This window comes from Bombina bombina, chromosome 6 (assembly GCF_027579735.1).
Source record: "Bombina bombina isolate aBomBom1 chromosome 6, aBomBom1.pri, whole genome shotgun sequence".
Classification (NCBI taxonomy): domain Eukaryota; kingdom Metazoa; phylum Chordata; class Amphibia; order Anura; family Bombinatoridae; genus Bombina; species Bombina bombina.
This window is the reverse complement of record NC_069504.1, coordinates 794,726,618-794,753,206: the sequence shown is the minus strand read 5'-3', so window position 1 is coordinate 794,753,206 and position 26,589 is coordinate 794,726,618.

The following is a 26,589-nucleotide window of genomic DNA, read 5'->3' as shown; positions in this document are numbered from 1 at the left end:
TTTTTTTTTTTAAATCAACTTTAATGTAACAAACAACCTATAGACAATAATTCTGAAAACGAAACATTTTGCAGCTTTCTTGTTCTTCTTAATGTGCACTCACAGTGGTTTATGCTGATTGTCATTTATAAGGTAACCACTGTGAGTGCACATTAAGAAGAACAAGAAAGCTGCAAAATGTTTCGTTTTCAGAATGATTGTCTATAGGTTGTTTGTTACATTAAAGTTGATTAAAAAAAAAAAAAAGCTTTGAGTGGAGGTCACATGTTTCCTGTCTAGAGTGGAACTCCAGTCTGCAGCTAGACCCTTCTCCTACTTTGTTCTCACTGGAGCTCCACTCTAGACAGGAAACATGTGACCTCCACTCAAAGCTTTTTTTTTTTAAATCAACTTTAACAAACAACCTATAGACAATCATTTTTAAAACAAAACATGTTGCAGCTTTCTTGTTCTTAAAGGGACATATAACCATGTCTCTATTAATATGTTAAGGATTCCTTGTAAAGATATATATTTTTAATTTAATAAAATGGTACAACCTTTTGAAATATTGATACCTATTCATTTTTAGTTATATCTCCACATATGTCATTAAATCACATTAAAATATTTTTTATTCAAAACAAGAATATCAATTGCTATAAGGGAACAAGGCTTTTTTTTCTTTGTTTTTTTGCAATGATACCTACAGATTTTCCTTTTTCCCTTCAACGAATTGGCTTATAGATCATTATTTTTCTTTTTATGGAATGGGCTCCCTAAAAAAAGAAAAGAAAAATAGAAGAAAGTAAATAACATTGCATAAAGGGAGTGTTTTTGCTATATTCATAGTTGTGGCAATTAGACCTGCATATGCATACAGATGTGTACATGTAAGTATTGCCTTTACATTGCGGTCTATGGGAACTGTGTGTTCCCAGTAAATATTACTGTATATATGTATATGCTTAAGCAAATATATATATGTGTTAATATGTGTATATATATATATATATATATATATATATTAACACCTAAATACAGTATATATGTATATCATACAAAAACAAATGTGATGGTGCACAAAAAAGGATAAAAGTCCCAGGTTATCACGGTGGTAATGCTCAAAGAAGAAACACATATAGTGAAGTTCTGTGGTTATGTAAAATTTATAGCAGAACCTAGAAAGGTACTCACATTGTCTAGACCTTCAAAATCAAGCTCTAGATATATAGGCACAGGAAGCTCCTAGTAGGAGGCAAGGCAAAGAAGGATGTTCCAGCTCCAAAGGATGAATCAGAAGTGCTTAAAAAGTATAACAAATTTATTAAAAACAAGTCACAAGGCATCTACAATGAGACTGTCCCAATCATAGACTACTACAAGCAAAAGACTGTGTATCACAATGTCCAATGATTGCTCTGTTAGTCCGGTAAGAAACAAGGCTCCGCCCCTTTTTTTGATGTCACTACTCCAACGTACGTTTCACCAATCACAGCTTGGCTTTTTCAAGGACCTAACCGCCAAAAACGAAGTATTAACAAACAAAAAACGCCCGCACTAAGCATTTAACAAAAAAACCTATCAGCAGAAAATGAAGTATCAACAAAAAAACACATAACCGTCCGCACAAAGTAATAACAAAAAAAACTAACTGCCCGCATGAAATGACAATAAAACTTAACCGCCCGCACAAAGTATTAACAAAAAAATACCTAACCGTCCGCACTAAATATTAACAAAAAAACACCTAACCGCCCGCACAAAGTATTAACAAAAAAAACTAACCGCCCGTAAGAAATATTAATAATCACCTAACGCAAAATATACCTCTAAACCGCCAACCCCCACATTGCAAAATAATAAAGTAATCAACCCCCAATCTGCAACTTAAAATATTAAACCCCCACAACACAATCTACATAATTACACTATTAACCCCTAAACTGCAAAAACCTCCATAACGCCAACTACCTAATTACAATATTAACCCCTAAACCGCAACCCCCACAACACAAAAAAAAACAATCTAATCACTAAGCCCCGTAACCTAAAACCCCATAAATTAACCCAAATTATTTTACAAGATTTAAGATTAAATGTTAAAAAAACTAATATTACAAAAAATTTAAAAATCTAACATTACAAAAAACTAAAATTACAGAAAAAAATAAACATAATTATCCAAAATATTTTTTTTTGAAACCTAAACTAATACCCCTATAAAAAGCCCCCCCCCCCAAATAAAAAAACCCTAATCTAACACTAAACTATCAATAGCCCTTAAAATGGCTTTTTGTAGGGCATTGGCCTAAGTTAAACAGCTCTTTTGCCTAAAAGTTTTTACAAAGTACCCCCTAACAGTTAAACACCCCACCAAAGCAACCCTCCAAAATAAAAAAACTAAGTCTAAAAAAACACAAGCTACCCATTGCCCCTAAAGGGTAATGTGTATGGGCAATCAGCTCTTTTGCTGCCCATTAAAATAAAAAAGCTAAAAACAAACACTAACACTAAACTGACAATAGCCCTTAAAAGGGCATTTTATAGAGCATTGCCCTAAAGCGATCAGCTCCTTTAACCTAAATAAAGTACTAATTACCCCCTAAAAGTAAACCCCCCACCCACACAACCCCCCAAAATAAAAAACCCAAGTCTAAAAAAACCTAAGCTACCCATTGCCACTAATGGGGCATTTGTATGGGCAATCAGTTCCCTAATCTAAAAAAAAAAAAAAAAAAAGAACTAAGTCTAACCCTCAAAATAGGTACTCACAGTTCTTGAAGTCCAACGGTGAAGGTCTTCTTCCGGACAGTTCCAATTTCATCCAGTGCAGAGACATCTTCTATCCTTATCCAGAACGAAAGCAGCATGGAGCGGAGTTGACCACAAAGCTGGACCGGTGATCGCGGAACTGGACCGGCGGTTTCTGAGCAGGACCGGCGTGGAGGTTCCTCTTCATGCGGTCGCCACCGCACACTGAAGATTGAATGCAAGTTACCCCATTTATATTGGGGTATCTTTCATTCCTATTTGCTGAAATCTTGAAATCAACCAATAGGATGAGAGCTACTGAAATCCTATTGGCTGTTTTGAACAGCCAATAGGATTTCATTAGCTCTCATCCTATTGGCTAATCTTTTTAAATTTCAGCCAATAGGAATGCAAGGTACCTAAATGGGGTACCTTGCATTTAATATTCAGTATGCGGAGCCGACCGCATGAAGAGGATCCTCCATGCCGGTCCTGCTCCTCAAACCTCCGGTCCTTCTCTGCGATCACCGGTACAGCTCTGCGGTCAACTCCACTCTGCGATGCCTTCGCTCTGGATGAAGATAGAAGATGTCCCCGCGTTGGATGAAGATGTCGCCGCCTGGAAGAGGGGGCAGCTACACTCCAGAAAAAAATGTTTTTTTGTTTTGTTTTTAACGCCTAATTTGCAGCAAACTGGGTACCAACTGCCAGTACCTAAGATGGCGGCAATTAGGAAGAGGGGGGAGGGTTAGAAAGCTGTTTGGGGGGATCAGGGAGGTTGTGGGGTAAGAGGGGATCGTACACTGCAGAAAATATATACATAAAAAAAGCCTTTTATTTTAGTACTGGCAGACTTTCTGCCAGTACTTAAGATGGCGGTGACAATTGTGAAGTAGGGGAGGGAAGAGAGCTGTTTGAGAGGGGTCAGGGAGGGATCATGGGCTGGGATGTGTCAGGTGGGAGGCTGATATCTATACTAAAGCTAAAATTAACCCTACAAGCTACCTAATTAACCCCTTCTTTGCTGGGCATAATACAAGTGTGGTGCACAGCGGCATTTAGCAGCCTTCTAATTGCCAAAAAGCAATGCCAAAGCCATATATGTCTGCTATTTCTGAACAAAGGGGATCCCAGAGAAGCAATTACAACCATTTGCGCCATGATTGAACAAGCTGTTTGTAAATAATCTCAGTGAGAAACCTAAAATTGTGAAAAAGTTAACGATTTTTTTTATTTGATAGCATTTGGTGCTGAAATGGTGTCATGAAATATACCAAAATGGGCCTAGATCAATACTTTGGGTTATCTATTATAAAAAAAATATATAGTTTTGATAGGTGTATATATATATATATATATATATATATATATATACTGTATATATATAAAAAGGCTATAGTTCTGTTTAAATGCAGTGATGGCAAAAATGCTTAAAAATGCTCTGGTCTTTTGAATTTTTTTGTCTGAAATGCCCGGTCCTTAAGGGGTTAAATTAGGGAAATACCCTACAAAAGGTCCTTTTAAGGGCTACTGGTAGTTTATTGTTATATTAGGGGGTGTTTTTATTTTGGGGGGGTTATTTTTTAGGGGTATTAGATTAGGTTTATTTTTATTTATTTTTTATAATTTTGTTTATTTTTTTCAGTAATTTTAAATAGACTGACCTCTGGGCAGGCTTATTGCCTAGTACATATATATTTATATTTGCTGCCCATCGCTGCGCGACTTACCCCCTTTGCTGCACTTTAGTTTCTGAGCCTATGGATGCGCTCTCTCATGAGTGCAATGCTTTCCAGCAATGCGAACGTGAGCTCGCATTCGCATTGCTGTTAATTTGTAATACCAGCGCACATTAGCGTGCACTGGTATTAAAAAGTAGAGCGCTAATATCGCTTTCTTGAAATCGATATTTAGTGCTCCACTTGTAATCACGCCCCCAGTGTTTACTTTCTTCAGATTAAGGTTTTAAAAAGATATAAAGATATATTTTGTTTTATGGTTTGTAGCCTACTCCATGGTTGCTTATACTACTATTGGTTTTTATGACATTTTAATAAAAATCCTTTGCTGTTTAAATAAACACAACATAAACTCAAATTTTTCAATTTATTTACAGTTGTTACAACCTAACTTACTACATCACTATCATCTATATCTTCAAGAAGTTCTTCCCTAACTGCTTTTACATATTCTTCCAAAAATGTAAGCTTCTTTCTCATCAAATGTAACTCTCTGCAAAGAGCTAAAAGATTATTTCCAAGTGACAGAAGGTCCCTGGGTTGCATGGGTCTTTCTTGCAACTGGTGTTCATTTACCTCAAGATCCAAGAGCTGTTGTATTCTTCTCTGTTTTTCTCTTTTAACTGTAATATGCATAAAGCATCCTTTCACAACCAGTCAAACTAGGTTTGAGTCACTTTAAAACATTTTTTTATTATATCACAACAATTTTAAATTAAAACTTATAACTCTTCCAAAGTATGGCAGAAGTCTTGAATCCCTGAACAGAGGGTTTCAGCTATTCCCACCATAACTTGAAGTTGAGCCATCATCTCCTGCCGTGTTGAAGGGGGAATTCATGGGGAGGAGTTTTGGTCCCAAAAGCAACAGCTAGAGACGGTACAGGGGTTTGAAGTGAAGGTGAAGAGGGTTATGGTGGTGAAAACTGGGCAGGGTAATGGTCTGGAGAGGATAACAGGGCATCAGGTGAGGTGATGGAACCGTGGATTGAACATCAGGTGATGGGTGGGAGAGTGATGTTAAGGGGTCATCCAACAAGTCTTCAAGCCCCATGAACCCATTTGGTAGGGGGGTCGGACTCAGACATCACTTCTGATTTCTCTCCTTTCCCTTCTGACTGAAAATAGAAATGAGAAAAATAAGTTTTATTTCATGATATATATTTATATGTATGTATATATATATATATATATATATATATATATATATATATATATTAATAATTCCAAACTGTGAGATAAAGATAAACGGTGAAGCTGTCAGAAATATATACTATAATCGAAGTGAAAGGGACTTGAAAACAAAAAAGCATAACCTAGGTAAGCTCAGGAGAAATAAATTGAACATTTGTTTAAAATTGCATGCCCTATCTGATTTATGAAAGAAAAAAAAATGTTTCATGTCCCTTTAAGCACATATAGACAAGAAACAAAAAAAGTAAAATGGGATAAAATTATTTTGCAGCTTTTAATAAATATTAAAATTTATGGACATATAACATGTTATATGAACCCATTTGGTAGGGGGGTCGGACTCAGACATCTTGGGACACTTCTGATTTCTCTCCTTTCCCTTCTGACTGAAAAAAGAAATAATAAAAATAAGTTTAATTTCAGGATATATATATATGTATATATACATGTATATATACGTATATATATGTATACATGTATACAATATATATATATATATATTTTAATAATTCCAAACTGCGAGATAAAGATAAACGGTGAAGCTGACAGAAATATATACTATAATCGAAGTGAAAAGGACTTGAAAACAAAAAAATCATAACCTAGGTAAGCTCAGGAAAAATAACATAACATGTTTTCAGCAGACTATTATTAGGTGCCTTATTTGTAATAGTTTGCATTAACACACATTTTTACAAATCTCTTCTACATTTTATTTTCCAGTACTAGGTAACAAAACAGAAAAATATGACCTTGTACACTATTCTGCACACAGAAAATCATATCACATTGTACATTGTACATTCATATATATTCTGTAAAGTTTTTAGAGATAAATAAAATGTGCTACATACATGTTCTCAAATAGCTTATAATTGTTTGTCTCTAAAACCCCTGTGTACTTCTGAGGTCACAGTACCGTTTCAGGTATTCTTTTTGGGTCCATCTGATTCCAGATACCGTCAGACTCTCCTAACCATCTCGGACAGCAAAATTTTCTACTGCCCTTGCACAACTCCATATACCAAACACCAATGCAACTAAAACCAAACCGCCAGTCACTTCTCTGTTTCCTGGCCGATAGCTGGAAACATCAGCGTCAGGTGGCTGAAGTGACTGAACGGTGTAATAGAAAGTATTCCAACAAACGCGTTTCGGCTAGGACCTAGCCTTTCTCAATGTTATACTTCGCACAGGACGTTTGTGTAAAAAATGTTTTGGTATCCTATAGGGGTGTTTACCCTATTTTAACCATAAGAATTAAAGTACAGTTTTTTTTAAACTAACTTCATATTAGTTCATGTAAGAATGAGTGCTATATTAGCCCCTATCTTTCCCTTTTTTTCCTATGTTGCACTAATAATTTAAGGGGCAGCACCGGAATCTATATACAGATTCTTTTTCTTACCAAATTACAGTGTAGTGCCAGTTTATTATTTTCTAGTATATTGTTACAACTCCATATACCCCATTTTTTTTTCTGGGGAGATATCTTTCTGTGAAAATATTTTATTGATAGAAGCTCCCCTAAAGTGAACGTAGGTCTTCTAGGCATTTTGTCAGTGTGCCAGAAACATGCAAATCAATAATGTTACCTCTTGGCTTTGACCTCCTTGACTGCCCCTCACTTCTTTCTGTTCCATATGTGTAATGCGGTTAAAGGGACACTGAACCCAAATTATTTCTTTCGTGATTCAGATAGAGCATGACATTTTAAGCAACTTTCTAATTTACTCTTATTATCAAATTGTCTTCATTCTCTTGGTATCTTTATTTGAAATGTAAGAATGTAAGTGTAGATGCCGGCCCATTTTTGGTGAACAATCTGGGTTGTCCTTGCCGATTGGTGGATTAATTAATCCACTGACTCAATTCATCCACCAATAAAAAAGTGCTGTTTGGAGTTCTGAACCAAAAAAAAGCTTAGATGCCTTCTTTTTCAAATAAAGATAGCAAGAGAACGAATAAAAATTGATAATAGGAGTAAATTAGAAAGTTGCTTAAAATTGCATGCTCTATCTGAATCACAAAAGAAAAAAATGTGGGTTCAGTGTCCCTTTAAGCATAGGAGGCCTTTTAAGCTGAGCTAACACTGAGAGACTTAAAGAAAAAACCAGGACATTTATATGTCCACTATTTTTGTGAATATTTGACTAGATGGCCTGCTGAAATACTGTACTTTTCAGTTGATTACAGGACAGCTGGCAACCCTATATAGACCTTGGACCTAAGAAAGTGACAAGTTCTATATTTTGTAATCAGAGAAAATGTAAATGCCAAATGTATCGCTGCTATATGGAAGCTGTGTTGTGCTGTTAAAAAAAAAACTGCCCATAGTGTGACATGCAGTATTTTTAGTAATAATCCCTCCAGGCCATAAGGTTATAGAAATATTTATATAATTATATGAGAGAAACCACATCTAATTGCTTATTTTTTGAAACATGCTTTTTTTTTATAATTCTGTATATTACAAAAACAGCATGATAATTTATTGTTCACTATTGTGCATTTTAATCAAATCACCATCATTATAAGATGGAGCTTTCTTTGGGTTAGTAAAACACTTTTGAGGTAAAATAACGGCAAGACACAGATTGTTAATATAAATATATAAATATATATATATATATATATATATATATATATATATATATATATATATATATATATATATATATATATATATATATATATATATAGCTTCAGCTACACTTAGCCTCCTGTCTGTAATAAGAGACACCTGTCCTCCTTAATGAGTTATTAGTATGAGCTTCTCTAATTGTTAAATTGGTTTAACCCCTTGGTTGCTAATAATTTGTAGTCACTATTAACAGTCACTTGGGTCAAAATGTCTCAGTCATGAGCCTGGGTATTAATAACAGTCTACCTGTATATTTTTTTAATTTATGTGAAGTTTTTAAATCTACAACTTTCTGAATCATGAAAGCTTGCCCCACACCTGTTGCAAGAATGTCCTTTTTATTTATTTTTTAAATCTAAGTTGTTTTTATTTGCTTTATTTATACATTTTCTTTCTGTATGAAAAACCTCTACATTTGACTGTGTTGCTGTTTTATTACATCAAATGTTAGCTACTTTAGCAGCTTGCTCCATTATGCTTGTTATATTCACAGCTCGTTTAAATGGAAGATCCTCCTCTGTTAATATTTTTTTTATAACTGCCCCACTTGCTGGCCCCATGACAAACTGATCTTGCAGTGCTGTAGAAAGATATTCCCCAAATCTACAAGTGCTTTCTAATTTTCTTAGTGCAATTACATTTGAACTGACTGTTCCTGCTATTTCTTGCTGTTTCAAAAATGTAAACCTTTCTGCTATTTCTAGAGGCTGTGGATTTTAATGTTCATTCAGCAATCCTATTGACTCAGACTTTTTAATGCTGTTTTGTCTGGATATTAAAAGATCCCTCAGAGTTTTACAAGGTTTTACTCCAATAGCTGCCAGAAATCCTGCTACTTGTTTACTTTCTGCAATGAGGTTTACAGTATATATTGCTCTAATCTGTCAATCCATGAAGACCATGAGTCTGTGTCAGGATCAAAGACCCTTGGAGTCCCAATTAGTTTTGTAAGGTGCAAATCCTCATCACCACTGTAGTGTTTCTGCTACTGTTACTGGTGAGACTGTATACTGACAACCTGACACACTGCTAGATGTAATTATTTATAAAAATGAACAGTAATGAGTTGTGCAGTTTATATTTATATATAACTATATTAGATAATGATTGGAGACTATTATATAGAACAAACTATCATCAGTCTCTCAGGGTAATGCAGTGTGATCTTATAGGAAGAGCTGCACAGTCTCTATTGCTTACTGACACACAGGTATAATGCACATATACTGCCTCTTAGATTTAGATAAATATTTCCTCCAAGAGGGACAACCATAGACCTTGTTGGTGCTGATAGAATTTACCTCAGGCAAATATCTGTGCACACACTGTACTGTGTTACTAGCTTAGGCAGCCATCTTATTTCTACACAGCAACTGATTTGATTTCCTCACTTGACTGGAACTAGCTCCACCCACACACACACACAGTCACACAGACTGACATGTGCTAGCTCAGCCCCTCTGTTATCCTCATAGCAGCATGAGGCTTGTAATGACAAACACCACAAAAATACCATTTTACATTTTTTATTCTTATGGTAGCTATTCAGGCAGCATTGTATGTCATTTTTTAAGGGCATAAGTTTTATTTGACATGTTTCATTATATTGCAAATAAGTTATTGTCCTCTTATGTGGCAGCCTGGCAGGTGTCTGGGTTCACCTTAGCCTGAAATATTTTATACCCTGTCTAGTAGTTTGCTATACTGTAAAGGGAAAAAAACACCTTATTTATAACCATGTCTCTATTAATATGTTAAGTATTCCTTATAAAGATATATATTTTTATTTTAATAAAATGGTACAACATTTAGAAATAGTGATACCTATGGGGGGGGGGGGTGTAACACAGTTACAAGTTTATTTCATTTTCAGTTATATCTCCACATATGTCATTAAATCACAATAAAATAGTTTTTATTCAAAAACAAGAATAGCAATTGCTATAAGGGAACAAGACTTTTTTTTTTTCTTTGTTTTTTGCAATGATACCCACAGATTTTCCTTTTTCCCTTCAATGAATTGGCTTATAGATCATTATTTTTCTTTTTATGGAATGGGCTCCCTAAAAAAAGAAAAGAAAAATAGAAGAAAGTAAATAACATTGCGTAAAGGGAGTGTTTTTGCTATATTCCTAGGTGTGGCAATTAGACCTGCATATGCATACAGATGTGTACATGTAAGTATTGCCTTTACATTGTCATCTATGGGAACTGTGTGTTGCCAGTAAATATTACTGTATATATGTATACGCTTAAGTAAATATATATGTATGTGTTAATATGTGTATATATATTAACACCTTAATATATATGTATATCATACAAAAACAAATGATGGTGTACAAAAAATGATAAAGGTCCCAGGTTATCACGGTGGTAATGCCAGACATCCCAACCTGCAAAAACTCATTTCAGGGAGGTGGCTTCACCCACTACTGCGCCGCCACCCCCCCCCCCCCCCCATCTCAGTTATATATTGGACAGATTGAAACCCTAAGTAAGATAGAGACTTATCATTAAAGTAGCTTCCCGCTAAAGTCACATTAAAAAAAAAAGTAGCTTTATTGCACAACCACATACAACAAACCTATTTTCCAGTGATCGTACGCTTGTTGAATGCATAAATATTTTAGAATACAAAGTTTAATTACGTGCAGTAAATAAGATAGTATTTGTGTTTTATTTTATTAAAATTAGTGGGGGCTTTTTGGTTACTGATGCATGCTTTGAGGGTCCCAGCAGCTAAAGGCATTCCTTAAAGAACCACTTTTCCGGATTTGGGTCACATTGGATCATGGTACTTGGAGTTTCAGGGAGATTGCACTCCATTTGCTGGCATCAAGGAGCCGCTATTACAATCAGGGAGACTCCCTGAACTTCAGGGAGAGTTGGGATGTCTGTAATGCTCAGCAGGTCAACCTCAGGGAAAAAAAGAAGAAACACATATAGTGAAGTTCTGTGGTTATGTGAAATTTATAGCAGAACCTAGAAAGGTACTCACATTGTCTATAGCTTCAAAATCAAGCTCTAGATATATAGGCACAGGAAGCTCCTAGTAGGAGGCAAGGCAAAGAAGGATGTTCCAGCTCCAAAGGATGAATCAGAAGTGGTTAAAAAGTATAACATGTATTAAAAACAAGTCACAAGGTATCTACAATGAGACCGTCCCAATCATAGACTACTACAAGCAAAAGACTGTGTGTATCACAATGTCAAATGATTGCTCTGTTAGTCCCCTTTTGTGATGTCACTACTCCAACGTACGTTTCACCAATCACAGCTTGGCTTTTTCAAGGACCCTAACCGCCAAAAACGAAGTATTAACAAAATAAAAACGCCCACACGAAGCATTTAACAAAAAAACCTAACCGCCCGCATGAAATATTAACAAAAAAACCTAACACCAGAAAACAAAGTATCAACAAAAAAACCACATAACCGTCTGCACATAGTATTAACAAAATAAAATAACCGCCTGCATAAAATAACAAAAAAACCTAGCCGCATGCACAAAATAATAACAAAAAAACCTAACTGCCTGCACAAAGTATTAACAAAAAAGTACCTAACCGTCCGCAATAAATATTAACAAATATTAACAAAAAAACACCTAACCGCCCGCACAAAGTATTAACAAAAAAAAACTAAAGGAATATTAACAAACACCTAACGCAAAATATACCTCTAAACCGCCAACCCCCACATTGCAAAATAATAATCAACCCCCAATCTGCAATTTTAAATATTAACCCTTAAACCCCCATAACACAAACTACATAATTACACTATTAACCCCTAAACCGCAAAAACCTCCATAATGCCAACTACCTAATTACAATATTAACCCCTAAACCGCAACCCCCACAACACAAAAAAAAACAATCTAATCACTAAGCCCCGTAATCTAAAACCCCATAAAGTAACCCCAATTAAATAATTGGGGTTACAAAAATTTAAAAATCTAACATTACAAAAAAAAAACACTAAAAAAAAAAAAATTAAAAAAATCTAAAATTACAGAAAAAAATAAACGTAATTATCCAAAATATTTTTTTTTAAACCTAAACTAATACACCTATAAAAAGCCCCCCCCATAAAAACACCTAATCTAACATTAAACTATCAATAGCCCTTAAAAAGGGCTTTTTGTAGGGCATTGCCCTAAGTTAAACAGCTCTTTTGCCTAAACGTTTTTACAAAGTACCCCCTAACAGTTAAACACCCCACCAAACCAAGCCCCCAAAATAAAAAAACTAAGTCTAAAAAAACCTAAGCTACCCATTGCCCCTAAAGGGTAATGTGTATGGGCAATCAGCTCTTTTGCTGCCCATTAAAATAAAAAAGCTAAAAACTAACACTAAACTGCCAATAGCTCTTAAAAGGGCCTTTGGTAGAGCATTGCCCTAAAGTGATCAGCTCCTTTAACCTAAATAAAGTACTAATTACCCCCTAAAAGTAAACCGCCACCCACACAACCCCCCAAAATAAATAACCTAAGTCTAAAAAAATCCCTAACCAAAAAAAAACAAAGTCTAACCCCCGAAATAGGTACTCACAGTTCCTGAAGTTCGATGGTGAAGGTCCTCTTCCGGATGGTTGCAACTTAATCCGTCGCAGGGACATCTATCTTCATCCGGAACGAAAGCGGCATGGAGCGAAGTTGACTGCGAAGCTGGACCGGTGATCGTGGAACTGGACTGGCGGCTGCTGAGCAGGACCGGCGTGGAGGTTCCTCTTCATGCAGTCGCCGCCGCCCACTGAAGATTGAATGCAAGTTACCCCATTTATATTTGGGTACCTTTCATTCCTATTTGCTGAAATTTTGAAATCAACCAATAGGATGAGAGCTACTGAAATCCTATTGGCTGTTTTGAACAGCCAATAGGATTTCAGTAGCTCTCATCCTATTGGCTAATATTTTTAAATTTCAGCCAATAGGAATGCAAGGTAGATAAATGGGGTACCTTGCATTTAATATTCAGTATGCGGAGGCGACCGCATGAAGAGGATCCTCCACGCCAGTCCTGCTCCGCAAACCTCCGGTCCTGCTCTGTGATCACCGGTCCAGCTCTGCGGTCAACTTCACTCCGCGCTGCCTTCGCTCTGGATGAAGATAGAAGATTTCTCCGTGCTGGATGAAGATGTTGCCGCCTGGAAGAGGGGGCAGCTACACTACAGAAAAAAAGTTTTTAACGCCTAATTTGCAGCAAACTGGGTATTTGCAGCAAACTGGGTACCAGCTGCCAGTACCTAAGATGGCGGAAATTAGGTAGAGGGGGAGGGTTAGAAAGCTGTTTGGGGGGATCAGGGAGGTTGTGGGGTAAGAGGGGATTGTACACTGCAGAATATATATATATATATATATATATATATATATATATATAAAAATATAGGGGAAAAAGCCTTTTATTTTAGTACTGGCAGACTTTCTGCCAGTACTTAAGATGGTGGTGACAATTGTGAAGTAGGGGAGGGAAGAGAGCTGTTTGAGAGGGGTCAGGGAGGGATCAGAGGGTGGGATGTGTCAGGTGGGAGGCTGATCTCTACACTAAAGCTAAAATTAACCATACAAGCTACCTAATTAACCCCTTATTTGCTGGGCATAATACAAGTTTGGTGCACAGAGGCATTTAGCGGCCTTATAATTACCAAAAAGCAATGCCAAAGCCATATATGTCTGCTATTTCTGAACAAAGGGGATCCCAGAGAAGCAATTACAACCATTTGTGCCATGATTGCACAAGCTGTTTGTAAATGATTTCAGTGAGAAACCTAAAATTGTGAAAAAGTTAACGATTTTTTTTATTAGATCGCATTTGGCGCTGAAATGGTGGCATGAAATATACCAAAATGGGCCTAGATCAATACTTTGGGTTCTCTACTATAAAAAATTATATATTGTTTTGATAGGTAAATATATATGGACTTGCAGTGGATCCTGAGCTGTCAGTGAAGCTGTTTATGGCCAGGATATCTCTGATGTGCCTGTTTTTACCTGCAATCTTGTAAGTGCAATATAGCACACTGTGTTTTAATAAATGTTGTCTTACTTCCTTGAATCTGGGTTGCGCTTGTGTTTTTTCCCCAGAGTTTGTTCCATTTGATGAAACAGCAGCAACTTGTTTCCTAATTCAAGCAGCACCCAGGGACAAGTCCATTGGATAATATTGTTATTGGAAAAAACTGCAATTGATCAGACATATCTACTAGCAAGTTCCTTTTGGATATCATTCTCTCAGAATTGGAGCTTTCTTTAAAGCATTATACCACATTGGTGACTATGACTCTTTTGTTCTATTCTAAATCATGGACATTTTTTAATACATATATTTTTTATACACACATTTTTAAAGGCTAATAGTGGTATCTACTAATATCCATTTGTACTTTTTCTTATATATTAAGCATTATATTTATCCTATACTGTTTGATTCCTGGTTGCTTTTCAGCGCTGTGTTTTTTGTTTGTTTTTATATATATTTTAATAATTCCAAACTGTGAGATAAAAGGTGAAGCTGTCAGAAATATATATTATAATCAAAGTGAAAGGGACTTGAAAACAAAAAAGCATAACCTAGGTGAGCTCAGGAGAAATAAATTGAACAGTTGTTTAAAATTTTATGCCCTATCTGATTTATAAAAGAAAGAGGAACCCTGGAGGAAAACATTGAGGAAAGGGTTCTGTGACCCCCATGGAGGCCAAGTGGAGGGGTCATATGGGGGCCAGTAGGTGGGGCCTCATCAGGGTAGGTGGTGTAAGGTAGCGGAAGTGTGGCATTTCAGGATCAGAACGTGCGAGGAGAAGCATCTGCTTTCCTGCGCACAGCTGAATGGTGGGACCCGTTGAACAGCAGGTGGCTCTTACCTGTCTTGCTGTGGCTGCTTTCAGGAGGTGTTTTCTCAGCAAGTTTAAAGCTGAGCAGGAGTATGGCTGGGAGCAGGGAATTTTGACCAGGACACGCAAGGAGAAGCTGAGTGCAGGGCCAGAATGTGCGAGGAGAAGCTGCTGCTTCCCTGTGCACAGCGGAATGGTGGGACCTGTGCAATGGCTGGTAGCTCTTACCGGTCAGGTGGTGGCTACTGTATGGAGCTGTTTTCTAAAAAAAAAATTTTGAGCTTATCCGGGTTATGGCTGGGGGCAGAGAATTGAGGAGCCTGCACTTCTTACCCGGTAATGTGTCGGGAGGCGTCAACGGCAAGCTATGGCTTGCTAGGGGTTGCAGATAAGTGGTGAGCTGTAGTGCTTCAGGTCAATGGCAGGAGCAGTTACGGGGCAGCAGAGTCTTGGTTGGGTTCCTCCGGTGGTAGTTGTGAGGCCTGATAGAAGTGCCATTACGGATGCCTGTTGGCCCCAGACGTTTCTTTAAAGCAGGAGCAGTCATACATGCCCCTCTGGTCTGGTTGGTGGGGGCAAACTACGCTGATGGTACCAAGCTACTAGCTTGCTAGTGGTTAGGTGTGGGGATAGTGGCGAGTCCGGAGCAGATGTACGGCAGGCTTGGCCTGTTGGGCTTGATTTGAGGAGCTGGGCTATGCATGTGGCACAACAGGGTCTTGTTCAGCTGGACTGGGAGGATCGGCGTAGGGATCCACGTGGGCCTGAGTTGCCCGGGAAGCAGGAGCTGTTCTGCATGGTACTATAGGGGATGGTAGGCTGTTTGGGGGTTGGTAATGACATCAGTGGGTTTATAAGTATTGCCTCTGGGGGGTGTTTGGGGGCGGGTTGTTTGAGACAGGACAGCCACATGGTCCTGGTGGAGTCATAGGTTCATGGCGGCAGAAGGCACATGCCTAGTGTGGTGGTCTGTAAGGGTCTGATTGGGGGAGGGTTTAGGATAGGTTAGAATTTAAGTGGGCTGGCTGGGATAGGTTGGGGCTGTAAAATGTAGGGTTTAAAAAGGGGGGTATTAGAGGTGGGGGGGACTCGGGAGTAGCAAGGGGAGTATTGCTAGAGCGTTAGTAGGGGCACGGTCATCGTAGGGTTCCAGGCATGTTTTAGGGAGTGATTGGCGCCTTTTATCCCTGGGGCCTTTCCAGGGGGGCATTTATATGGTATGAATAGGATGGTTATCCACGTATGCATGCTGGGGGTTTTGAGGTAGTGGATGCACCAGAGGTAGGTTTTACATTTGTTTAGGCAGCGGGAGGATTTTTAGGGCAGTTGTCTACGGGGGGGGGGGGGTTCAGTTTCAGGGGAATGGGGGTGCAGGGTAGGGTGTATTGGGGGTGAATTGCCTGCATCCCAAAGGGTAACAGGTACCAGTGCATGGGAGGAACTGCAGCGAGGATATCGGGAGAAAGCACGGCAGCTCGAGGCCACATTTGAGCATGCGTATAGTCAGATAGTCAAAAAATGTACAATTGGGGGGGGCGTGTCTGCACGGCGATCCTGAGCGGTCGCAATTCTCAGAGCTCCTGTGGAATCTCTACAAAACCGCTGTTTACAGGAGAATTATTACAACAAAATCTACCCTATATCAATACAGAAGTGATATACAACACTGGGACTTCAAACTCCCTGCAGATATTGCTGTATTTTTGATACTGGAGCCCAGACGCAGACATCTAAGGCCTAGGGCGGTGGCCCCTCTTAGGCGGCGCTTTCCCCCTCGGTAATCCGAGGTACTTAACCTCGACCAGTTATACTGACAACTTTACCAAGACCTCCTAAAGCCTTACGCAATACAGAAACAGGAACCGATAAAATAAGATTGTTTACACAGCGTCTTCATACTGCAGCTAAAATGGCTACTACTGGGCATACAGAGCCCCAAGACAGCAATAACGAAAATTGGCACAAATTTGAGACACTATGCCAGAAACTTATTGACAAAGCCCCTTCAGATTATTTGCTTAGCAAACTATATGCTCAAGTGTTACATACAAAAACTGGGGACATATCTGAAACTAAACGACAGGACATAAAATACCACCAAACAAGCCCGCAAAGCATGGAGACAACCTTTATTACTCCACATGGCTTACAGTACATCGATGGGATAACAGAGGTCCCGGATAGCTCTATTATACCTACAACAAGGGACTCAAATACACCTAAAGCAAGGCAACAGATCGGGATGTCTTGTGGTACAGGTGCACAAGTTAAATCCTCGTGGAGAGAGGAACATTTGAGCCATAGCGTGTCTGCTCGGGAGTCTGGGGGGAGCCCCCGGGGAGTTACAGCTGCAAAACAAACATACCTGTCACTTGAGATATCAACTACAATCGAAGCTCGCAAGATAGCATCTGACCGACCCAAGGTTCCATATCAAGATCTACTGGAGATAAAACACAACCCAATAAAGGGCCATCAAATAAGCCCGCAACCCTTGATGTCAACATCTATTTTACCCCTTGACCCATTGATTGCTGCTTTTGCTTTGGAAGTACAGGAAGACTCTTACACAAGACCAGCAAAGGACTTGATAACAACGGACTTACAACAAGCTGATGCTCCTTGGAGAACACAAAATAAATCTTCTGGGATGGATTTACAATTAAAGCAGAGCGTGGCCGTGAGGGAGTTAGTGGGGGACCCCCAAATGGTCATTACTGGAAAATTTATATGCCTACCATCCAGGTCTCTAAACAAAAGTGTCACCTGCAAGGTCGCCTACGACCTATCTAAGGGCTTATATCATTGGCAAGAGAACAAAGATTGCTTATAAAGAAACCACCTGTGCTTACCGTGAGTTCCTGTTCACCGCTGATATATCTAACTAAACCCAGTCATGGAGGACTCTATCTTTTGCGGCTACATAAATCCTGGGGCTGATTGATTAATTAAATAAATAGAACTTGTATTCTCTTTAAACTGAGGACATAATCTATCACTTAATGATACAAATAGTTGCTAGTTTGATCCAATAGTTGAATGTTTATATGTTTATGACTATGCATATGCAAATATATATTGTAAAATGTATTCACATGTTAAAATCTTTCACAGAATTACCCTAACACAGCTTTAGGTATGGTGATGCTTTCACTGAATTACAATTTGTGTTGCCTGCACAATAAACATGGTACTTTACACGCATAATAAAAGTAATTGGATAATAAGATAGTTATAATAATGACAAAGATGGCGAATAACATTTTATCTCCTTACTCGCGGCTAGCGGCCGAAGCGGCGAGAGGGAATAAATAATATACCCCGATCGTATAGAGCCACCTTATTTCCATTCACAAAATAAATTACACATTTTAAATGAAATGCTTATTCTCTCCTAAGTTCATTAGAGCAGTGATTTTCAGTTTTCACATTTAAAAATCCTGCGGCACACCACCATCCCAAAATTTTACAAAATCACACATTGTAGCCTATACAATGTGTGATTATACACACATACACACATACTGTACTGTCATGCCATGCCTCCTACAAACTATACGTGACATATTGACATTCATTCACAAACAATCATAATGATTGTCTGTGAATGAATGTCAATATGTCATGGTTGTAAATGATTCCTGCCTGTCTGCCTGTCATACCTCCCAATATTTCAAAATTTGAAAGAGGGACACCCCCGCACTTGGAAAAGTCCCCCCCCCCACCCACCGCAAACTGGGAAAAGAGTTATCTGTGGAGCACAAGATTATATGTGGAGCATGGTATGCTGTTCTGGAGGAGGAGCAAAGCTGAGCCAGCATGCATGGGGGATTGAAGTGTTGGGTGGTACTGCGTGTAGAGCCGGCACTAGGCACGTGATGTGGGGGTTCCTTCCAAGTGTAAACACGGGTCGGGAGGCGAGCTGCTGCTGCAGTTATCCTCAGTCATCATCTCACTCAAAATAAAAAAACGGCCCAGAGTAAAAAACAAGCAAAATTTAAAAAATATGTCACACTGTTGTCAGTCTGCCAAGGCACACCTGAGGATCTCTCACGGCACACTAGTGTGCCACGGCACACTGGTTGAAAATCATTGCATTAGAGGACAGTATTGCTACATATACTCTTTATAACTGAAAGTCCCTATGTATACCCTATACATTAATCTAAACCTCTAGTTTTCAAACCTGTCCTCAAGCCTCCCCAACAGGCCAGGTTTTCAGGATTACCTTGGAAGAGAGCTGTTAAAATATCCATGTTTACTAATCAGCTGATTATTTCACCTGTGCTCCAGTTCAGATATCCTCAAAATGTGGCCTATTAGGAGACCTGAGGACAGGTTTGAAAAACAATGATCTAAACAAATAAATACATTGATAATCTCTGCTCATGAGGGTAATTCCCATTCAAAATACCCACCCCCAAATTGAGATCTGATTGAAATACTTGGGGCTTAGAAAATGGGAAATATTCAGCATTTTCCTTCTTCAGGTGCATGTTTTGAAACTCCATGGTTGCTTATACTAATATTGTTTTTTATGACAAGTTAATAAAAATCCTTTGCTGTTTAAATAAAGACAACATAAACTCATGTTTTTCAAAGTTTTACAGTTTTAATTTAAAACTTAAATAACTACATCTCTATCAATTATATCTTCAAGAAGTTCTTCCCTAACTGCTTTTGCTGATTCTTCCAAAAATGTAAGCTTCTTTCTCATCACGCGTAACTCTTTGCAAAGAGCCAAGAGATTATTTCTGAGTGACCGAAGGTCTCTGGGTTGCATGGGTCTTTCTTGTAACTGGTGTTCATTTACCTCAAGATCTAAAAGCTGTTGTATTCTTCTCAGTTTTTTCTTTTCACTGTAATAGCCGTAAAGCATTCAACACCCAAACCCAATTACTGTAGGAAACATGGCTAAACATTTTTCAAGGCTCTTTGAAAGCGCACACTTGTATTCAGCAAATATTTCTAGGAAGTAATTATTACTTTGTGCTGTCTAGCAGCATCTTATATACCCCTTTGATTATTTTGTTATCATAGAGCCCACATTCTGTTTTAAGATCACAATATGATCATAAATGAAAAAAATCCTCTTGCAACCAGTCAGAATGGGTTTGAGTCACTTTTAAAACATTCTTTATTACATAGCAACAATTTTAAATTAAAAAATTAGAACTCTTCCAAACTATGGCAGAAGTCTCAAATCCATGAACAGAGGCTTTCAGCTTTTCCCACCAAAATGTTGCAGCTCAGACATCATCTCCTGCGTTGTTAAAGGGTTAATTCATGGGGGGGGACTTTGGGTCCCAAAAGCAACAGCTAGAGAGGGTATAGAGGTTTGAAGTGAAGGTGAAGAGGGTGATGGTGATGCACGTGGTGGTCAAAACTGGGTAGGGTAATGGGCTGGAGAGGGTAATTGGGCATCAGGTGAGGTGATGGAGCATTTGATTGGACATCAGGTGATGAGTGAGAGTGATGTTAAGGCAGGGCTCAACAAACCCAGGAGCCAGGTAGCCACTGACTCCTAGAATTTTATCCCTGGCTCCTAACTTTTTGGGTTATTCTCAATAGATCTATTCACAAATATCACTGTCTGGCTCCTAAAAATATGTCTGGCTCCTAAATATTCTCACTGGCTCCTAAATTTTATACAGATTTGTCAACCCCTGTTAAGGGGTAATCCAACAAATCTTCAGGCACCATGACCTCATTTGACAGGGGGGAGATCCGGACTCATATCTTGGGACCCTTCTGATTCCTCTCCTTTCCCTTCTGACTGAAAATAGAAATAAAAAAATAACTGTTATCCCATTATATATATATATATATATATATATATATATATATATATATATATATATATATATATATATATATATATATATATATATATATATATACAGTATATTATTTTTTTTACATACAAGTTATGGACATATAGCATTTTATCAGCTGACGATTATTAAGTGCCTTATCTGTAATAGTTTGCATTAACACACATTTTTACAAATCTCTTCTGCATTTTATTGTCCAGTACTAGGTAACAAAACACAAAAATATGACCTGAGACAATATTCTGCACACAGAAAATCAGATCACATCATACATTCATATATATTCTGTAAAGTTTTTAGGGCTAAATAAAATACACTATGTACATGCTCTCAAATAACTTATAATTGTCTCAAAAAACGCTGTCTCCTTCTGAGGTTAAAGTACATTTTCAGTCATTCTTCTGGGTCCTCCTGATCCCAAATACCTGGCAGACTCTTGTAAAACTCAGTATACCCCATATATTCTTCTAGGAAAATATCTTTCCATGAAAAATGTTATTATTAGAAGCTCTCCTAAAGTGAACCTAGGTGTTCTAGGCATTTGTCAGTGTCACAGAAAGATATTTTTTCTCTCCCTTTATTTCTAATGCACCAAAAAAGCCTGCAGGCTCGCCAGAAACAGCCGTTATGAAGCAGCGATCTAAAGAACGCTGCTCCATAACCTGTCCGCCTGCTCTGAGCAGGCGGACAGATATTGCCGAAAATCAACCCGATCCAATACGATCTGGTTGATTGACACATACCTGCTGGCGGACGATTGGCCGCGAATCTTCAGGGGGCGGCGTTGCACCAGCAGCTCACAATGTTGAATACAGAGAGCGTATTGCTCTCCGCATTCAGTGAGGTCTCAGGTCCGCCAGACCTTTGATAAATATCCCCCTTACTCTTAAGCACAAAAGTGTCATAGGAAGAATACCTTTACAGCAAGTACCAAAATAAGCGAACAATGGTTAAATTATTAACCCTTTATCATCTGTATAGCAGGACACCATAAAGCACACTAGTTTATAGGGCCTAAAATTAAACAGTGATATTACCATTAGTATGTGTAATCTGCAAACTGCTCTCTTGAGGCTGCTGAGAACAATATATGCAGATATGTTGAGGACTTGCTAAGACACTTTTTTTATCTTTGCATCTGCAATGGCTGTGGGCAATAGACCCAGAAATGCCCCAGTAAATCTGGGATTTTTTGTATGCTCTGTGAATTGCAGTCCCAGCTCATGAAAAGTCTGATGTATTAAGCCCCTGCTAAGCAAAGCCTCAGTATAAAAATTGGGGAAATTAAAATATGTTCCATATTACCTTACCTGACAGCTGAGTGCACACTGCTTAACTTCAGTGTAACAGACGACCACAAAATCAGATAAAGAAAACGGCAGAAAAGAACATTCTTTAAGCAATGCCACAGTGACCTCTGTGGTGGAAGTACTGCACTTCACACAAAATTCATAAACTATATAAATATTATTTATTTGACATGTTGATTTATTATTTCCCTTTGAATTTTATTACAAGTACAGAGACTCATATTTTGCTTATCTTTCAGTTTACTGCTCTGATATCATTTAAAACTACATGCCTATTTAATAAAGGTATAACATTGAAATAAATGTGGAAAACAAAAGGACCAATGGTGAAAGATGCAAGGCTGTAGATGTTGAGATCAGCCAAATAGAATAGTTTTTTTTGTTTTTGTTTTTTCATAAGCAGTACATTATATAGCAGGAATACATAATCAAATATTTTGCAAAGTCTGACAACAAAAAAATAAAAAAATAAAAAAAAGTAAAAAGAGAGAGAGATCAGACATGAATATTGCTTAGTATCACAATTTAACAGTTATTTAAAAATCAAACTATGTACCAGTATAATCTTGACAATCTTTGTCTATCTCTGAATTGGGTTTTTCCCTTTTTTTTTTTTTACATCTCAAAGGACAGAACAAACAAACAGAAAAACACAGAAAAAAAATAAGAAAAGATAAAACACTAATAATACTATATCCTCTCTCTCTGACCTCCCGCTCCCCTTTTCAGGAGAGAATTTTCAAATTGTCTACTTATCCAGTATCTGTTATGTATATTTAAGGAGAAGTTAGAGCCTGATGGAATGGGAAGATACCCTCCCGGGTCATACTGATGAATGTTTTTGTATTAAATAAAAAATGTAATATCTGTTTCTGAATAGCAAGCGAGTAGGTCTTAATTACTGGTAACCATTTATCGAAAAATTCCTGGACCTTATTTTCAGCAGGGAGATTTATGTTCTGTATTTCAAATATTAGTTGTTGTAACAGAGCATTTTGGAATCCAGCAAAATTAGAAGGGGCTGGATCTTTCCACTTCCTCAAAATCAGGTATCTCACTACCATAATAAGGGTGCTTATAATTATTAGGTCTAGTAATAACCCTATCAGAGTACAGAAAAAAAATAACATGTTGGGGAAGGATTTTGAAATGGTCCGCAAACAGCTTATTGTACCAAAAATTTATTTTACCCTAAAGTTGTTGGATTTTTGGGCAGCCCCAGATTAGGTGCAGTGTATCTGCTTTATCTAGTTTGCCTAGTTAGCACAGCAGAACTCTTTATTGCTATAAAATCTTGCTAGTTTACCGGGAGAAAGATATGTATCATAAATTAATTTAACATGAGCTTCTTTCCATCCAATAGGAATTACTAAAATAAATAAATAATTTATTGAGGGTTAAAGTTGTATAAACATATGGGTACATTGAAATAATATAAAAAAATAAAAAGATATACAATTAGTACTCTCCATGGCAGTTAAATGACATACAAACTAGCAATTCCAGCTAATACATGGGAATATGTAATACTAGAGTACGTTCAGCTGACTAGATTGTACCTTTAATATACATCATAAAATATCGGATTTTAACCCTCATTTTACAACCTCCTCAGAACAAGTGAGGCCACTTTTGGACCACCAATTTAGCTAACAGGATATATAAGAAAAGGATTATATTTATATAAGGCCACTTTTGGGCCTTAAGAGAAAAATATCAACTGTAAATATAACATTTATAGGCAAAACACAATGACTATGAATATATGTATATACAAAACATTAATGGAACAAAGTAGAGGCATAAGTGGCTAATGAATTAGAGAATATTGGTATGAGGCATTCAACGTAAGGCCTATGAAGGGAACATATTTGTTGTTCATAAAATATTTAAACAGGCTGGTAATAGTGGATATTGTGCAATGTGACCACAAGTGATTGTATAAGATATTAAAATAAGATTGCTAATTGGTAGAACTTCTCTATAATGACCAGCATGAGAGTAATAATGATCTCCAGACATTTGCGGGCAACATTGAAATGTGGTATAAAGGGACCATCTTTGAACTTGTTAATAGGCTTTATTGTAGATTTTATAATTTTTGGATAGGATAGCCCTGGTAAAGAACATGCAATGCAATCACAGGAGGCTGTATACAGTAGCTGGTTAGGGAGCTTCCATAACCACAGCCTTGAGAGGGAATGGAGGAAATGAGAGCAGGGAGGGGGGTAGACTACCAACAGAGTCAGACACAGCTACTTTGAAGCATAGATTCATGTAACGGAGTGTGAACAGCTTTAAACATCTAAGGCACTACTGACAACAAATAATGAATGTGTTTGTTACGCTGTCTCAAGGGTCTTGCTCTAGCTCCACCAACATACTTCCTACAGCAGCACGCACGCAGTGCAAAATGATTTTGTGCACTGCTGGGGGCGATCAGGTGACCTTTGTCTTAGATTGAATAATAAATTAAGGGTTTTTGGAGGCAAGTGTCAGGGTTTTTTATGAATGAAGGCTATAGTAACTAACTGCCGTTACTGCCGGTCCCTCATTGCTGTGCCTCATTTAGCTTTCCCTCAGCGTCCTCTGCTAACAAGGCAGGCCAATCAGTTTAGCTAGAGAAGGAGCCGGTCTCATAGCTCTGTAGTCAAACTTAGCGTAGCATTTTATTCCAGTACAGTAACATATAAGCCGTAGAAGAACAGGACACAGCAAAACACTGTACTTTTTAACTAGAACCGTGTTTTGCTTTATCCTGTTTTACGGCTTATATTTTACTGAACTGGAATAAAAGATACGTTTTTCATTGTTTCCTTCTAACAGCCACTAATAAACAGCATCATTGGTGTCAGTGGGGGGCGTTATTTACCAATGAAGATGCGTCCCATGCTGATTTGCTTCTCTTCAGTGATAGCTAGATTAAACAATGTGTGCAGCATGAGTGGGCCTGGGATAATGAAGCAGTTATGAAAACAGGAAAAGTAAGAATTATATACCAGCAATCAAGGACATTCTCCTTAGATTTACTGATAATAAAAAGCAGAGCAAAATTTTTTAAAATATAAAGCAATTTTCTTATGCCCTGGTAAATCTTTGTATGTGATCTATCTAACTTAGGTGACAAAGTCATATTAAAGTCTCCACCCAGAATTAACCTATCACTACAATAGGGGTATAGTTTACCTTAAATTATGTCCCAAAATTCGATAGAGAAGTGATTAGGGCCATACACATTACATATCATATACTGTATACCAGAAATTAGGATTCGGATAATAATATATCTACTCTTTGGATCACAATCCATTTTAATAATCTGGTATTCTAACTTTTTATGTAGTAAAATCGCTACCCCACATTTTCTTCTAGTGCAAGGTTTAGCTAGAACTTCCCCAACCCACCGGGACTGTAATTTACATAATTCACTCTCTTTCAAATGTGTTTCTTGTACCAATACAATATCAGCGGAGTGTTTACCCAGCTGTCCTATTATCTTTTTATGTTTTATGGGGGAAGTAATTCCCCCAACATTCCAGGATAAGATATTTAGCTACAAAGTCATTCTGTATTATCTACATGATTTTACTGGAACGGGAGGTCAGAGGGGGAGATGGACAAAAAAAAAATACTTCCAGAAAAGTAAAAATATATCGGCAATTAGTTTGCCCATGGCAATCAAATTGCCAAAATTTAACAAGTTTCTTTTAGCCATCAATGTCACAATTCCATATTTATAGTATATAACCACATATTAAAAGGAATTAGCTGCTACTTAAAAATTCTCTAGCCTCTTTAACATTGTTTAGAATATCGGTTTTGCCATTACCGTCTACCACAATCTTTGCAGGGTATATCATTCTAACTTTATAGCCCTTATCTATGAGTTGAGGAAAAAAGGGGGACATTTCTTCTCTTTTTATTTGCGTTTGAAAAGTCTTGGAACAATAGGATCTTATGATTATCTATAGTAAGAATACTCAATTCTCTGTAATATTTTAATAATTCAAACATCCTGAAAATTCAATACCTTAAAAATGACCATCCTATCGCTTAAAGTACCATCTGGTTTGTATGTTTTACTACCCAACCTGTGTGCTCTTTCCATAACTAGAGGGAGTTTTTCTCTAGGAAGGCCTAGAGCTTGGGGTAAGATAGAGGAAGCAAATTTAATTAGGTCTGTATAAGCTGATGTTTCTGGGAGACCTACAATTTGTATATTGCTGCGTCTAGATCTATCTTCTAAGTGCTCTAGTCTGACACTTATAGACTGAATTTGACTTCCATGTTTTTGGATTATG